The following is an 18,387-nucleotide window of genomic DNA, read 5'->3' as shown; positions in this document are numbered from 1 at the left end:
TGTGTGAAGGCTGAAGGGGGCTGGGTGGAAGGGCACTAAGGGGGTGAAATGGGGGACATCTGTAACAGTGTCAACAGTAAACATCAAATAAACATAAAAATATTCCCTTTACTTCTGAAGAGGCCAATAGTTGTCAGAAGATACCAAATCTCAAAAAAATGTCCAAAAAACAGAAAGTGAGAAATCAATTCATAATATTTACTAGAATGTCTGTATATGTTCATTAAAGGAAATGTTCATCCTATATAATAAAAGGGTAATATGCAAATTAACCCTAAAAGCAGAACAACTGGGAATGACTGTTCACTATGACACACACTGACCACCAGGGGGCAGATGCTCAATGCAGGAGCTGCCCCCTGGTGGTCAGTGCGCTCCCACAGGGGTGAGCTCTGCTCAGCCACAAGCCAGGTTGCCAGCTGCCAGTACAGTGGTGATGGTGGGAGCCTCTCCTGCCTCCTCAGAAGCACTAAGGATGTCTGACTGCAGCTTAGGCTTGCTCTCCACTGGCAAATGGACATCCCCTGAGGGCTCCTGGGCTGCTAGAGGGATGTCTGATTGCCAGCTTAGGCCAAATCTCCCCAGGAGCGGGCCTAAGCCAGCAGGTGATCATCCCCCGAGGTGTCCCAGACTGTAAGAGGGCACAGGCCTGGCTGAGGGACCCCCCAAGTGCACAAATTTTTGTGCACCGGGCCTCTAGTTTATAATACAAATGCTCAGAAATAAATTTTATCACATTTTGCACATATTTTTCCATAACAGAAGATCATAGTCTGTTTGTATGTATAACCAAGCTGAGTCTTTCTTATTAATACACTGCTATTTTAAGAAGTGCTGAGTAAAACAAATTGTGTAATTTATCTAATTATTTCATAATGATATTTTAGTATAAAGAGAATTGATGGGTATAGAGAATACATATGTTAAGTGTGGTACTCAGCATCAAATTCCCTATTTCAAAATCAAAAGCAACTTAAATTTGAAGTAGCAATATAAAGACAATCGCTGGTCAACTTCACAAATTTTGTGGATGGAAAATATTATTTAACTCCTCTTTTAACTTATTCCTTTTCTTACCAGGAACACTAAATATTTTTTCCTTTGTCTGCTGGTCACTTATACTTATGCAAAAAGCACTTTGTCCACTTTCAAATTAGAGTTTTTTCTTGTTGATTTTAAAGGCTTCTCTGTAAAAGGAAGGCATACTTTTTCCTCTGATACACATACATTGCAAATATTTTGCAAGCACATTTTCTTTGATTTTGATAATATTATTTTCAAATACACAGAGGGTTTGAATTTTTTATATTGCTCAATCAACCTCCTGAAATCTTGCTCTTGAAGTCTTGGTCAACATTTTTTTAAAAATGCATAAATAAACCTTTGTGCTTTCTTCTGGTACTTTTCTCACTTTCTATATTTAAAATTTTTAATTGGAAATTTATTTTAATCTAGCTATTTTCCCCCCAATACTTAACATAAAATGTCCACCATTTTTAATTGACCTTTTTCTACAAACATGAAATGTCACCAGTATCAATTTCTAAGGTCTTACATATATTTGGGGTGTTTGGGCATTTCCCATTCTGTTCCAACTATTTATCTGTAAATAAATACTTTCTGAAAGTTTATAGCACCTGATGATAGCTAGAAGGATAAACCTGTGTCTATTATACAAAATGTTTTTAATTTCACCAGATCAATGAAAGATAGCATGTAAGTGAAACAATTTTAAAACATATTTACTTGGTTGTAAAATTGATAAACATAGGAAGAGCACACACTTTGAGAAAGTGAGTCTTCTTAATCAGGACCACAGCCATCTTCCCACCTCAAAGTTCCTTCTGAGGTCCCTCCATAAAGAACACAGGTGCACACTGATATAAAGCGGGTATTGGATTTTATCCAAAGAACTTTTAGCTCAGAAGGTGATTGATTATGGGAATTATTTCTCTCATTATGCATTTTTCTATAGCATGTAACATTATAGTGTAAAAATGTGTACATCCTATATAATAGAAGCCTTATATGCAAATCGACCGAACAGCAGAATGACCAGTCGCTATGATATCACTGACCACCAGGGGGAAGATGCTCAACGCAGGAGCTACCCCCTGGTGGTGAGTGTGCCCCCACAGGGGGAGCTCAACTCAGCCAGAAGCTGGGTTCAAGGCTGGTGAGGGCAGCAGCGGTGGCAGCAGCCTCTCTTGCCTCTGCGGCAGCACTAAGCAGCAGTGTGCAGGCTGGCTGGCGGTAAGGAGTGAAGGGTCCTGGACTGTGAGAGGGTGCAGGCCGGGCTGAGGGACTCCCCCCTTCCCTCAGTGATCAAATCCTGTGCACCAGGCCTCTGTCTAATACAAAATACTGTATATACTTAATTGTGTTTCCATTATTGATATGCAGTTACATCACTTAAAGGTTGTCAGTGAAGTGTTCTGTAAGAGGCATTGTGAGAGGGTCCTTATGTTGTTGTCTTTGCTCATAAAGTTGGTCTGAGGGCTAGACCCCAGGTCAGGTGTCCACCAGGGAGGAGCTACAGCGCCCTGGCTGACAGGAGGCTGCTCCCACCTGCTGAGACCTGCAAGGGGTGTCTCTCCCAAGTCCACCCACCTCCTCCCAGTGGACCCCAGGACCCCATCCTCCCAGTCCCCATTACCTGCTCATCCTGTCCCGATCGTTCAGGCCACTTTTCCTGAACAATAGGATTTTCTTCACTTTCCGCACGTTGCCCACGCTGGCAGCTTTGTGGATCGCTCCCATATCTGTGTCTCGAAAGAGAGGCCTTGGGGCTCCCAAGCCACTCCTCCCAGGATTGGTGGGGGAGTCCATGGCCGCCACCCTGGGACTTTTCAGAAAAGAAAACACCTTCTTCATGGTGGAGAGTCAGGGCTTCAGAGAAGCCTCACCTTCCCTCCACTTTTCACGCCTCCTGAGCTCAATACTAGCTCTCTAGCCAACCACCTCACGCCACAGCATTCAAGCAGGGCAGTTTGGCAGTTTAACATCTCTCCCCTCGGAATCACAGTAACCAAGCAACGGCCTCTGACATCACTAGGCATGTGCATAGGACCTTGTGGTCAAGGGCAGCCAGAGCCCATGTGCAAAGCCCAAGTAACTCAAATCACAGAGACTGCCTGGTGGATGTGTCTCCCTGGTTAGAGCTTCTGCCTGAGCATCAGAGGGTGGTGGGTTCCATAACTGGTCAAGGGCATGAACCTAGGTTGCAGATAGATCCCTGGTCCCATCAGGTGCATTCGGGAGGAAGTCAACCAAAGTCTCCTTCACATTGGTGTTTCTCTCTCTGCCACCCCCACCCCTCCTCCTTCCCTTCCTTCCACAAAGAAACAATTAATGGAAATAATATACTCTGTGAGGATTAACAAAAATTAAAATTAAAAAAATCTCAGTGATTGTCTGTGGGCAGGTCTGGGTTCTTTTCAAACATCCCTGGGAGTTGGCCAGGTGTTTCCAGAGACTTGCAATAGTTACCCCGGTGAAAAAGGAGTCTTTGCTTATGAACAGGGTGGTGTAGAACTTCAGGATGCTCAAGGTCTGGTCCCTGAGAAAACTCCCATTAAAAACACCTCTAAATCTCCCAGTGCCCCCGTTTATATCTGTTCCACATCCCTCTGGCCCCAGACAACCTCCAGGGAATATAGCAGATGCAACAACAGAAGGATGTTTTCATGGTTTCAGAGATTGTGGAAATATGTGTCTGCAGGTGCAAATTTATGAGAAACCAGTGCCCGCTCTCCAGATGAAAGCACCTTTCCGCAGGCCTCTTAATCCTCCCCCTTTGGCCCACCTCTTACATTTTAATTTGTGTAAGAGGTGGGCCAAATAAATCTTTAATCAATCCAAGATTTATTTTGGAGCATGGTGTTCACATTTAAGAACTTCCTTAAAAAATGGCTATTCACCTGTCCCAAACCACCTTTTCTCACCTAGTTTAAAATGTCACTTTACCGTGCATTAAACTCTCAGGTTATGTTTTTTTGTTTTGGGGTGGTCTGTTTTATCCATTGGACTGTCTGATTCTTTTTGCATCAGCACCGCACTATTTTAACTTCTTTATAAAACGTATTGTAGTGTTTTACAGTTACAATGTTCCCCCTCTTTAATATTCTTTTTCTGTCTCTTCCTGGCCATGTTTACCTTGAAATTATTTGAAATGAAGTTCTAATCAGTATTCCAAGTTTTAAAAGAAATCTTAGTGAAATTTTAATTAGCTTGAGAATTAATTTTAACTGATAATCTCTCGAATCAGTATATGCAGATACATATGATGTCTCTCAATTTATTTAAGTCCTATTATATGTTCCTCTTATCTTTTGGTAGTTACTTTTTTAAATAAAGCTTTTTAAAATATTCTTATTTATTTAGACAGAAAGAAACATCTGTTGTCCCACTTATTTATTCTTTCATGGTTGCTTCTTCTATGTGCCTGAACTGGGATTCAAACCCACAATCTTGGCATACCTGGACGATGCTCTAACCAACTGAGCTCCCAGGCAGGGCGATACTTTCATGTTTGGATTTTTGGTTTGTTTTTGTTGTTGACACTATTGGCGATGTGGTAGTATTTTTCCTTCTGTAAATCCTGCCCACTTTAGACATATCAGGATTTTTCATTTTTTATTGTGATGGAATACTTTTCCATTATCATTATAAATTATTATTATATTAATATCTTTACAGTTGACAATCAGACTGAAGAAGTTTTCAAGCTGTACTTTTGTAACTGGTGAAGGAGTTGACAGTTTATCGAAGGTTCGCAGGGAAGGCAAACTGGATGGTAAAGATTTCACCAGGAAGATGTCTTATTGAGGAATTTTATGATGCAGATAAAAAAAACAAGAAAAGCAAAATGCAAGCAAGAGAGGCTGTTTTTATTGAAGGGTAAGATAATTTTTTTAATGACATAAAATATCTATTTTTTCCTCAAATCGCTTTAGCCAAATTTTTCAGTAATTCGCTTACTGTGCTGATCATCTTCACCATTATGAAGCCTCTTGTGCTCCATACATGTTCTATATTCTTTAAGATTTACAAACTTAAAATCTAAATACTCATTTCCCCTTGCTTACATCTTTCTCTATCAGCAACTCCTGTCTTTTCATCTTTAGTCCATTTCTTAGGAAGGTAAAATAGGTTGACTCCATATTCCACAGTAAATGGTATAAACATGTGAGTGCCAAGAGAGACTCCTTTTAGTGTAGTTCTTGATCCAGCAATTCCAATAGGACCACACCTGCTATGGTGGGTGAAACGCACAGGAGCAGGAGCAGGCCCAAGGCAACAGCTAATGCAAAACCATCTAACTCAGAGCTCACCACATTCCTACTACATTTGCTAATGATTTCAGGAGCTAGCCAAAATGAAGAGTAACAGAAACCAACATTGCATAAAATGCACCAGGAAAATGTGAAAGTTTGGTAAACACATCTTACAGCAAGACAAACACATAGATTTTAATTTAGGGAGTTATTCTTCTGAGGCCATTTATTGCCATTTTGTTCTTTGGTTCAATAGTTCACAAAATTGCTTGGAAATGGAAACTCAGAAGCTGAGTGCCTGGACCTTCCGCAAAAATTGCTGCTGGTGAAGGGGTCCCTGCTGAGGGATGAGTGCCTTCATTGGTAAAAAAACAATTAACCAAATCAACAACAAAACATTCTCAAGACAACTCAGCTAAGCTAGACCAACTGGTTTTTTGGGTGTGGGAGTGTTTTAAACTATGATGACCAAGCATTTGCCTCCTTCAGCAGCCCAATTAGAAAATGACCTATTGTACCTTATTTGCTCCTCAGATTTACAGGAGAGGCTCTCTGTAGTGACAGGTGACCAGAAGGCTCTGGCATTCCTGATTCAGCCTGCACTGAGGATCAAAGACATGACCCGGCTGCAGAGAGGTAGGAACCAGTCACCAGGACTCCAGGTCAGTGGAATCTAGAGTTTCTCTATGGACCAGAGAAACTCAGAGTAAACGTTAGGCCAACGCTGAGTTTCTGTGTTTCCTTGGACAAACGAGCAGTTGGAATTTAAAATTTCCCATTCCTAGATTTTTGTGGAACTAATTTTGGACCCAGAGCAGATGCCCTGTAGAAAGGTATTGCTTGGAATCCTCATGCCTATCTAAGACTCAAATAATGCCCTGGTTCAGCTTTCCCTGCACACTCATTTAAGTTATGCTAATGGAATTCATAATGTGTAGACTAGTATTTGTTTTGTAATGAAAAATGACTGAGAGATGGATGCCTTACCAAATCCCTTAGCAAACATTTTCCAATTCCAGTTCAAAGGCTGTCATTAATGTGTTTTCCCTGTAAGAGCAACCAAGAAACATGTGGAACACTCTTCCACAACCGATTCATTCATTCTCTGGGATGTGCAAAACCAGGGAAGACTTGAAAATGACCTGATCATTGAATGTCCTTGTGAGCCAACACACAGATCCATCAGCAAGTGGAAGTCCTAACTGATGAGGTGTAAAGAGAACTTTGATCCAATCTTTGGCTAAATGCTAAGCAATGCAGACCCAGCAGCAAATCTTAGGAAGCAAGATTTAAACATTTTATAAATGGACATACATGAATGTCTGCACACTCCAGAAGGGACAAACTTCACAAATTTGCTGGAGGAAACTTATTAGACAAAACAAGGACAACCCTTGAAAAAGAAAATCAACTCCCAGGGATTAAAAATGGTGGCAGAGTAAGAGGATGGTGCATGGATATGCTCCCAAGAACAAACTGGAATTGCAACTAAAATACAAAAAAACTTCCTGAATAATCAACGGAAGACTTGCAGGAGAGAACCCTGATACCCAAGTACGGAAAGTGGAGACTGCATAAAGACTGGTAGGAGGGGCAGAGGTGGGGAAGGGCTGGTTGGATGCCTACAGACAGCAACTGAAGTTGCAGAGAGATATCTCAGCTGTGGCGGGGGGGGAGGGGAGGGAGCAAGGGGGTGCCTCTAAGAACTCTGGAATCTAATCCCCAAGCTGGGCCCCTCAGCAGAGAGCAACACAACTGAGGACGGTACCCACATACCATCTGGCTGTGAAAAGCAGCAAGGTTGCTATCTGCCAGGGAGTGACAGCTGAAAATTCAGGCACCTTCTTAAAGGGCCAATGCAAAACATTCCCTGTGGAGTCTCCCACCTTGTGCTCTGGCAGAGGGAGGGTGGAGTGGACTGGAGCTGTGTGAGCAGAAGCCAGGATTGTAGACTCATGGATTAGAGCCCAAAAGACAAACACCCCCAGTTTCCTGGGCTGAGTCATTCTCTCATGCAGCAAAGGACATCTTTCCCACATAGACACCTGCCTTGCCTCGGGGGAAGACAGTTGACTCACCCTATTGGAAAAGACCATGCCCTGAGGCCACCTAAGAGACAAAAAAATAACAATTAGCTTCCAGGCAGAAGCAACTGTCCCACCCTGTTGAAAAATCTCTCACCACACCTGAGGATGATTGCCTGGAGGCAATTCAAGTCTATCAGTCTCTAGGCCAGTGGTTCTCAACCTTCCTAATGTTGCCACCCTTTAATACAGTTCCTCATGTTGTGGTGACCCCCAACCATAAAATTATTTTTGTTGCTACTTCATAACTGTTATTTTGCTACTGTAAACAATCTGTAATTATATATGTGTTTTCTGATGGTCTTAGGCGACCCCTGTGAAAGCGTCATTTGATCCCCAAAGGAGTCGCGACCCACAGGTTGAGAACCACGATTCTAGGCAGAGGCAGTCTCTGGAGGCTTTGAGTCTTTACCTGGTCTACTTAATCAGAAACAGCCTTTAACAGTGTTCTGCACCAGAAACTGAGAGCTATAGTTACAAACTCAAACAGACAGCCAAAATGAGGAAACAAAGAAACAACCCCCACATAAAGAACTAGAGAATTATCTAGGAGAAGAGATAAATAAAGCAGAGATAAGAATTTTATCTGAAACAGAGTTCAGAGTGATGACGGTAAAGATGCTCAACAGCATGAAAAAAGATATAGTAACTGAAAAAAGAACAGTTGGAAATAAAGAATGATATAACACATTGGAAAAAATACAAAGCAGATTAGGGGAAACTGAAGATCAAATCAGTGAATTAGAATACAGGATTGAAAAAATTCACTCAATCAGAGAACAACAACAAAAAAGAAAAATTAAAAAACAGGAGGACAGTTTAGGGGAGTTGTGGGACAACATGGAATGTAACAATTTTAGAATAGCAGGTGTACCAGAAGAGGCAGAAAGGGAGAAAAGAATAGAGAACATGTTTGAAGAAATAATGGCAGAAAACTACACTAACCTGGTAAAGGAAAAAGGCATATAAGTTCAGGAGGTATAGAGAACCCCAAGTAAGAAGAAACAAAACAGGCCCATCCCTAGACACATCATAATTAAAATGCCAAAATTTAGAGACAAAGAGAGAATCCTAAGGGCAGCAAGAGAAAAGCAAACTGTTCCTACAAAAGAGATCCCATAATGCTGACACCTGATTTCTCATCAGAAACCCTTTAAGCGGGGGAAACCAAGATGGCGGCATAGTTTAACGCCGGAGTTTGCTGCCTCGAACAACCACTTCAAAAATACAACTAAAAGACAAAACGGACATCATCCAGAACCACAGGAAGGCTGGCTGAGTGGAGGTTCTACAACTAGGAGGAACCGAGAATCAGAGGAGGCGCAGTGCTGAAGTAAAATACTAAGGGGCAGAGTGCGCGAGGCGCGGGCTGGTGGCTGAGGGCGTGGTTGTCTGTTTCAATCCGGAGGGAGCCTCAGACTCTGAGCTACAGATCCGGGCGAGTCTCTAGGGACCCAGACTCAAACGGGAGAAGCGGGACTGTCTGGCTTCGGTCCCTCCGAGGTTTGCAGCAGTTGCTGGGACAGAGAGGCAAGAGCCCCTGGGGACAGACTGAGAGCAGCCATGACTGCTCTCTCGTCCACCCTGTTGATCCCCTGGGACCCGCCCCGCCCAAGCCCTGCACAGAGGCATTTGCAGGATAGCCTCAGGCAAAGGCTAGATTAGCACCTCCCTAGAGGACAGAAGTTCTCCCACTGCAAACACAGCTGATTCTCACAGCCAGTCGGCCTGGAGGTAAAATCCCTCTAGTATTAACTATAACAATCAAGTCTTAACTACAACAAGACTGCACACAAAGACCACTAGGGGGTGCACCAAGAAAGCGTAAAAAATGCGGAGACAAAGAAACAGCACAAAACTATCAAGGGAGGATATTGAGTTCAGAACCACACTTTTGAGGTCTCTCAAGAGGCTTCTAGAGTCTGTCGATAAACTTGATGAGATGTACAGGAAATCTAATGAGACCCTCGATGGTGTGATAAAGGACCATCTAGAAAGTAAGCATACACTGACTGAAATAAAGAATATTATACAGACTCCCAACAGCAGACCAGAGGAGCCCAAGAATCAAGTCAAAGATTTGAAATGCGAAGAACCAAGAAACACCCAACCAGAAAAGCAAAATGAAAAAAGAACCCGAAAATACGAAGATAGTGTAAGGAGCCTCTGGGACAGCTTCAAACGACCAACATCAGAATTATAGGGGTACCAGAAGATGAGAGACAGCAAGATATTGAAAACCTATTTGAAGAAATAATGACAGAAAACTTCCCTGACCTGGTGAAAGAAATAGACTTACAGGTCCAGGAAGCACAGAGAACCCCAAACAAAAGGAATCCAAAGAGGACCACACCAAGACACATCATAATTAAAATGCCAAGAGCAAAAGGCAAAGAGAGAATCTTAAAAGCAGCAAGAGAAAGAAACTCAGTTACCTACAAGGGAATACCCATATGACTGTCAGCTGATTTCTCAACAGAAACTTTGCAGGCCAGAAGGGAGTGGCAAGAAATATTCAAAGTGATAATTAGCAAGAACCTACAACCAAGATTACTTTATCCAGCAAAGCTATTGTTCAGAACTGAAGGTCAGATAAAGAGCTTCACAGATAAGGAAAAGCTAGAGGAGTTCATCACCACCAAACCAGTATTATATGAAATGTTGAAAGGTATCCTTTAAGAAGAGGAAGAAGAAGAAAAAGGTAAAGATACAAATTATGAACAACAAATACACATCTATCAACAAGTGAATCTAAAAATCAAGTGAATAAATAATCTGATGTACAGAATGAACTGGTGATTGTAATGAATCAGGGACATAGAAAGGGAATGGACTGACTATTCTTTGGGGGGAAAGGGGTGTGGGAGATGCGGGAAGAGACTGGACAAAATTTGTGCACCTATGGATGAGGACAGTGGGTGGGAAGTGAGGGTGGAGGGTGGGGTGGGAGCTGGAAGGAGGGGAGTTATGGGGGGAAAAAAAGAGGAACAAATGTAATAATCTGAACAATAAAGATTTAATTAAAAAAAAAGAAAAAAAAAGAAAAAGAATAAATTAGCTGGAAAAAAAAAAAGGAAACCCTTTAAGCCAGATGGAAATGGTATGAAGTACTCAAGGTAATCAAAAACAAGGATCTGAAACAAAATTATTATATCTAACAAGGCTATCATTCAATATAGATTGTCAAAGAAAAAACTTCCTAGACCAAAAAAAAAAGGCTAACCAAGTACATCACCACCAAGCCAGCATTAAAATAAGTGCTAAAGGAACTGCTGTAATGAGAAGGATAAACACAGAGAGAAACCTAGGCATACAGAATTAAAATAGCAATAAATAAGTACCTATCTGCCGGCCAAGATGGTGGCAGGCAGCCATTCAGCTTGAAGCGAACAGGGAGGCTTGCTTGCTCCAGTGACAGCAGACTCCAACGTTCCCTGCCTGACTTGCCGGCCTCTCAGCTGCAACTCTAAGCAACTATGTTGCAAATATAGAAGCTAAACAAAACCCCAGAAACCTGCTTTAGTCAGCCGGGATTCAGCCAGCTGGACTGCAACATTGTATCAAATACAGAAGGTAAACAAAGGTCAGAAACCTGCTTTCAGCAGCCGAGGCCTAAGAGGTAAAGCTGGCCCAGAATTTAAAAAAAAAAAGAAAAAAAGGAGAGGTTGGGAGCTTCAGTCACACGCCAGCCTGAAAATGGCCCTCAGGCCCTCAGCCAGACTGGCCAGGCACCCCAGTGGGGACCCACACCCCGATCCAGGACACCCTTTAGGGCAAACCAGCCAGCCCCCACCCGTGCACCAGGCCTCTATTCTATATCGTAAAAAGGTAATATGCCTCCCAGCACCGGGATCAGCGTGACAGGAGGCAGCGCACAAACCCCTTAATCACCCTGCAGCTCTGTGTGAAACAGGGGACGGGGCCACAACCTCCTTATCTGGCCTGCTCTGTTCATAACAGGGAAGTTGCCCCAACCCTCTGATCAGCCCTGCTCTGTGCCTGATAGGGGGTAGCTCCCCAACCCCGATAGCCCTGCAGCTCTGTGTGTGACAGGGTGCAGCGCCCCAACCCCCTGATCAGTCCTGCTCTGTGTGTGACAGGGTGCGGCACCCTAACCCCCTGATCAGCCCTGCTCTCTGGGTGATAGAGGGTGGCACCCCAACCCCCCCGCCACAGGCCCTGCTCTGTGTGTGATGGGGTAGAGCCATAACCTCCCCATCGGCCCTGCCCTGAGTGTGATAGAGGCTGCGTCCCAACCCCCTGATCCGCCCTGCTCTGTGTGTGACAGGGGGCGGTGCCCCAACTCCCCTATCGGCCCTACTCTGTGAGTGACAGGGGGGAGCTCCCCAACCCCCTGATGGTCCCTGCTCTGTGTGTGACAGGAGGGGTGCTCCTAAACCCCTGATCGGCCCTGCTCTGTGTGTGACAGGGAGCGGTCCCCCAACTCCCCTATTGGCCCTACTCTGTGAGTGACATGGGGGAGCTCCTCAAACCTCTGATGGGCCCTGCTCTGTGTGTGACAGGAGGGATCTCCCAAACCCCCTGATCGACCTGCTCCGTGTGTGATGGGGGGAGCTCCCTAAACCCCTGATCAATCCTGCTCTGTGCGTGACAGGGTACAGAGCCCCAACCCCCCTGATGGGCCCTGCTCTGTGAGTGACAGGGGGCAGTCCCCCAACCCCCTGATCAGCCCTGCTCTGTGTGTGACAGGGGGTGGCCCCACCACCTCCCCATCGACCCTGCCTTGAGTGTGACAGGGGGCGGTGCCCCAACCCCCCAATTGGCTCTACCCTGAGAGTGACTAGTGGTGGCATTACAACCTCCCGATCCACCCTGCTCTGTGCATGATAGGGGGCAGCACCCCAACCCCCAATCGGCCCTGCTCTGAGCCCGACCAGGGGCTGCACTTAGGGATTGGGCCTGCCCTCTGCCACCCGGGAGCAGGTCTAAGCCAGCAGGTCGTTATCTTCCGAGGGGTCCCAGATTGCAAGAGGGCACAGGCCAGGCTGAGGGACCCCCTTCCCCGCCCCGAGTGCACAAATTTTCATGCACCGGGCCTCTAGTAAGACAATAAAAGACAGAAGTTGGCTGGATATCCTGGCTAGAGATCCTGGCCAGGCTGCTGATCAACTGAATCTGTCTCCATGTCATTCCTTTTTGGCTGATTCCGTCCACACCTTTGGGGACTCCTGGTCCTCCTGGGGTTGGACCCCAACACCTATCAATAATAACCCTAAATGTAACTGGGTTAAATGCTCCAGTGAAAAAGCATTGGGTAGCTGAATGGACACAAAAAAACAAAGGATTAAAAAAACAACAACAACCTAATTAGTTTCTGAGAGTACAAAGGGACAGGCCTAAAGAGAGACTTTCAGTCCCAGCAATTGGAACCTGAGAAACACGATAGTACAGAAGACTGGGATCTTAAACCAGCCATAGGAACACTTCACTTTTTCATTTTTATTTTTTTAGTTTTTATTATTTTGTTATCTCTTTTTTTCTTTGTTTTCCTGTTTTTGTCTGTTGATTTATTTTCTATTTCTTTTTACATTATTAGAAATAAACTACAATAAAAACAATCCAAAACACTCAAATACTCTGAAGCTGAATAGCATGTTATTAAATATTGATTGGGTTACCAATGAGATCAAAGAAGAAATTAAAAACATCCTTGAAATGAATGACAGTGAAAACACAACAATCCAAAAACTATGGGACATAATGAAAGCAGTCTTGAGAGGGAAGTTTATAGCTCTATCTGCCTAACTCAAAAAACAAGAAAAAGTGGTAGTAAATCATCTAACTCTACAATTCAAAGAATTAGAAAGAGAGCAACAAGAAAATCCCAGAGTGAAAAGAAGGAAGGAAATAATAAAGATTAGAGCAGAAATAAATGATATAGAGACCAATGTAGAGGGCCACCTGGGAGACACCTAGGCATTTTCTTATAATTATTCTCAGCTGAACTCAGAGCATAGGCAGCTACGCCCTGGGAAGATGATTCCCCAATAAGGCTGACATGTTAATCAGGCAGGGGCGGAACTAGATATGTAAATCTAGGCCTTTAAAATAAACCTGCTGTGTGTCTCAGGCCGCTTTTTGCCACCTCTCCATCAGAGAGGATGGCGCCCACCTGGCCCCAGGTTAAAATCTATTTCTGCATCTTGGTCTTTCTTTAATTTCTTAATCCCCAGCTCCTCCACTCAGCAAATGGACTGTTTCCTTTTCCATGTGGGACATGGAAAAGAGAGAAACAGCCCCCCCACAGACCAAAAACACAATACAACAGATCAATGAAACCAAGAGCTGGTTCTTTGAAAGCATAAACAAGATTGACGAACCTCTAGCCAGGCTCACCAAGAAGCAAAGAGAGAGGACCCAAATAAACAAAATCAGAAATGATAGAGGAGAAATAACAACAGACCCCACAGAAATACAAATGATTGTTAAAAAATACTATGGACAACTCTATTCCAACAAGCTAGACAACCTGGAGGAAATGGACAAATTCCTAGAAAAATACAACATTCCAAAACTCAATCAGGAAGAAGCTAAGAATCTCAAGAGGCCAATAACTATGGAAGAAATTGAAGCAGTCATCAAAAAGCTTCCAGCAAACAAAAGCTTGGGGCCAGACAGCTTCATAGGGGAGTTTTCCCAAACATTCACGAAGAACTAAATCCTATCCTCCTCAGACTATTCAAAAAAATTCAAGAGAAAGGAACACTTCCAAACTCATTCTATGAAGCCAGCATCACCCTAATACCAAAACCAGGTAAAGACAACACAATGAAAAAGAATTACAGGCCAATATCCCTCATGAACATAGATGCCAAAATCCTCAACAAAATCTTAGCAAATCGGATCCAGCAATACATCAGAGAGATCATACACCATGACCAAGTAGGATTTATCCCAGGGATGCAAGGATGATACAATATCTGCAAATCAATAAACGTGATACATCACATAAACAAATTGAGAGATAAAAACCACATAGTCATATCAATTGATGCAGAAAAAGCATTTGACAAAATTGAACACCCATTTTAGATGAAAACTCGCAGTAAGGTTGGAATAGAAGGATCATACCTCAACATAATAAAAGCCATATATGACAAACCCACAGCCAACATCATACTCAATGGGCAAAAATTAAAATGATTTCTCTTAAGAGCAGAAATAAGACAGGAATGCCCACTCTCACCACTCCTGATCGACATAGTACTGGAAGTATTAGCCATTGTGATTAGACAAGAAGAAGAAATAAAAGGCATCCAAATTTGAAAAGAAGAAATAAAACTATCCTTCTTCGCAGATAACATGATATTATACATAAAAAACACTAAAGACTCCATCAAAAAACTATTAGACTTAATAAACGAATTCAGCAATGTAGCAGGATACAAAATTAATGCCAAGAAATCACTGGCATTTCTATACACCAATAGTGAACTTACAGAAAGAGAGGCTAAAAAAGCAATCCCATTTACCATCACACGAAAAAAATTAAGCTACCTAGGAATAAACTTCACTAAAGAGGTAAAAGACCTCTACTCAGAAAACTACAGGACATTGGAAAAAGAGATATAGGAAGACATAAACAAATGGAAGAACATACCATGTTCATGGATTGGTAAAATCAACATTATTACAACGTCCATACTACCCAAAGCAATCTATAAATTCAATGCATTCCCGATTAAAATACCAACAGCATATTTCAAATACCTAGAACAAACTTTCCAAAAATTCCTCTGTAATGAAAAAAGACCCCAAATAGCCACAGAGATCCTGAGAAAGAAAAACAAAGTAGGTGGGATCTCAATACTAGATATCAAGCTGTATTACAAAGCCACTGTTCTCAAAATTGCCTGGTATTGGCACAAGAATAGACATATAGATCAATGGAATAGAATAGAGAACCCAGAAATTGTCCAGACAGTCTCTTCAATAAATGGTGTTGGGAAAATTGGACAGATACATGCAACAAAATGAAACTAGACCACCAACTTACACCATACACAAAAATAAACTCAAAATGGATAAAGGACTTAAATGTAAGATGGGAAACCATAAAAATACTAGAGGAATCCAAAGGCAAAAAAAATCTCAGACATATGCTGAAGCAATTTCTTCACTGATACAGCTCCTAAGGCATTGGAAACTAAAGAGAAAATAAACCAATGGGACTACATCAAAATAAAAAGCTTCTGCACAGAAATAGAAACCATCAACAAAACAACAAGAAATCCCACTGCATGGGAGAACATATTTGATAATGTTATCACATTTATAGGGAACTCATACAACTTAAAAGGAAGATAAATTATCCAATCAAAAAATGGGCAAAGGACATAAATAGACACTTTTCAAAAGAGGACATTCAGAAAGCCAAGAGACATATGAAAACATGCTGAAAGTCACTAATCATCTGAGAGATGCAAATCGAAATAACAATGAGGTACCATCTCACACCTGTCAGAATGGCTATATCAACCAATCAACAAACGACAAGTGCTGGAGAGGACTTGGAAAAAAAGTAACCCTCCATTACCACTGGTGGAAATGCAGACTTGTGCAGCCACTGTGGAGGACAGTATGGAGTTTCCTCAAAAATTTAAAAATGGAACTCCCATTTGACCCTGTGATCCCACTTCTAGGAATACATTCCAAGAAACCAGAAACACCAACCAGAAAGGATATATGTATCCCCATGTTCATAGCAGCACAATCCACCATAGCTAAAATTTGGAAACAGCTTAAGTGCCCATCAGTAGATGAATGGATTAGAAGACTGTGGTACATCTACATAATGGAATACTATTCTGCTGTAAAAAAAGAAGGGATTCTTAACATTTGCAACAGCATGGATGGAACTGGAGAGCATTATGCTAAGTGAAATAAGCTAGTCAATGAAGGAAAAATATCACATGATCTCACTCATTTATGGATAATAAAGAGCATTATAAACTGATGAACAAAAATAGATACTGAGGCAGAGCAGCAATGAACAGATTATCAAACTACAGTGGGATGGCCAGGGAGGGTTGTATGCATGCATATAGGCACAACCAATGGACACAAGACACTGGGGGGTAGGGAAGGCCGGGGGAAGGTCAAGGGGAAAAAAAGGAGACATATGTAATACTCTTTGTGATACTTTAACCAAAAAAAACAAAATTAAAAACAAACAAACAAAGAAATAATAAAAGATCCCATATACCTTAAAATTGTATTATGATATCACAACCAGGAGTTGATTTTGATACTTCATGGATTTAATTCAGGTTTCCCCAGTTTCACTTGTACTTATTTGTGTGGTGTGCGTGTGGTATGAAATTTTTTCTGTGTGTATCCATCACCACAATAGTCAACATGCAAAAGGCTTTCATCACCACAAGGATGCCTCTCTGTGTTGCCCTTTTATAACCACACCCTCTTCCCTCTTGTTCCTAACCTGGGCAACCACTAATCTGTTTTCTATTTTAAAAATTTTATTTCAAAATTAATAATCTTTTGTTCTGCAGTTATTTCATGTGCATTAATTTACTTTCTTCTGCAGGTGTGTGTGTGTGTGTGCTGTAATGCATGCATATGTACTCCTCAGAATACTCAGAACTCATATATACTGGTTAAAGTTTATTAGAGCATACAACATTTTTAAATGCACTTATTTTTTAGTTGTTTTATCCCCTCTTAGTTCTACACACTGGCCTTTGTAAATAGACACTTGCTTTTTACCAATATGTAATTTTTGGACAATATACAGTTAAACTAAATCATTTTTATAAGGGGAATATGATTGGCATATTAAAATTTTGATACTGAAATACGGAAGTATAGAAAACACAGAATACAGAATATTCTGTAAAATACAGAATATACACACTTAAACTACAGATATAGAGTTTTAGTATAATAGTGGCAGGTTTTCTCTTCCCGTAAGAGTACAATGTAGAATATATTATGGAATATAATCAACCCAAAATGTTAGGCTAAGTGATCACCGAAGTATACCAGGTAAGTGACTTAGATATGGCATTGAATTAATTAAATTTAGAAAGAGAGGAAGGGGGGGGCGTTTGGTTGGTTTTTATACTTACTTATGCATTCATAGGTTGATTGTTGTTTGTGCCCTGACCAGAGATGGAACCTACAACCTTGCCTATGGGGACAATGCTCTAACCACCTGAGCTATCCAGCCAGGGCTAATATGACATTTTAAACAGACACCTATTTCCACTTAAGAAAGAATATAATACAAAAGTTATATACCAATGCCTTAGTTATCTGCACTTTAATAATAACTTGATGAAACAGTAAGATTTTTCTTTTCCTTAGAAATTTATTTTAATATATTTCATGTTTTCTAGATTAAATTTAAGCACTTCTTTAATTATTTTTAAATTGAGACAGATAATGAATATTCCAATTGAAGCATTCCATCTGATAGCTATTTAAAAATGAAATGTGATACTATTCCTTTTTGAATAATGATTGTAATAGTAGAGATAATACATTGCTACTTCTACCAATTGTAGAATTTGAGAAAATTAAGGTGTTTGCTTAGTGATCAAATATAAGAATCATGTTTTATGGCTTATTGGAATGCCAGACCACGCTTAGGTTGTTTTGAAATCTTTTGCAATAAGCTAATACAAGTTCCAAGAAAATTATTTTAAACTGCCCAGCTAAGTCAAATAAACTTCTCTGAAGCAGATATTTTTATGAGGGGGAGTAAAGTTTAAAATGCTTTGTAATAGATTACATATAACCTACAGGAAAAAGCATACATGGCTGTTGCATAACACTTTATACATTCATCTGTATGAAGCTAATTTGCAAGTCAAGTCAATTTAATGGATTCAGAATTCAAGGAAATAAGTAATATGTGTTGACATAAAATTATTTTAAATTACATGTATCGGGGGCAAGGTTAAAATCTTAAGATTAATGAACAAGCACCTTCATTTGATATGAGAAGAAAAATCCTGTGTTAAGCATTTATAATGTACTTAAAACAT

The sequence above is a fragment of the Myotis yumanensis genome, unplaced genomic scaffold (assembly GCF_028538775.1).
Source record: "Myotis yumanensis isolate MYYU_CA2020_CCGP unplaced genomic scaffold, mMyoYum1.0.hap1 SCAF_1, whole genome shotgun sequence".
NCBI classification, from domain to species: Eukaryota; Metazoa; Chordata; class Mammalia; order Chiroptera; family Vespertilionidae; genus Myotis; species Myotis yumanensis.
The sequence above is the reverse complement of the archived record's forward strand: the minus strand, read 5'-3'. Positions refer to the sequence as shown.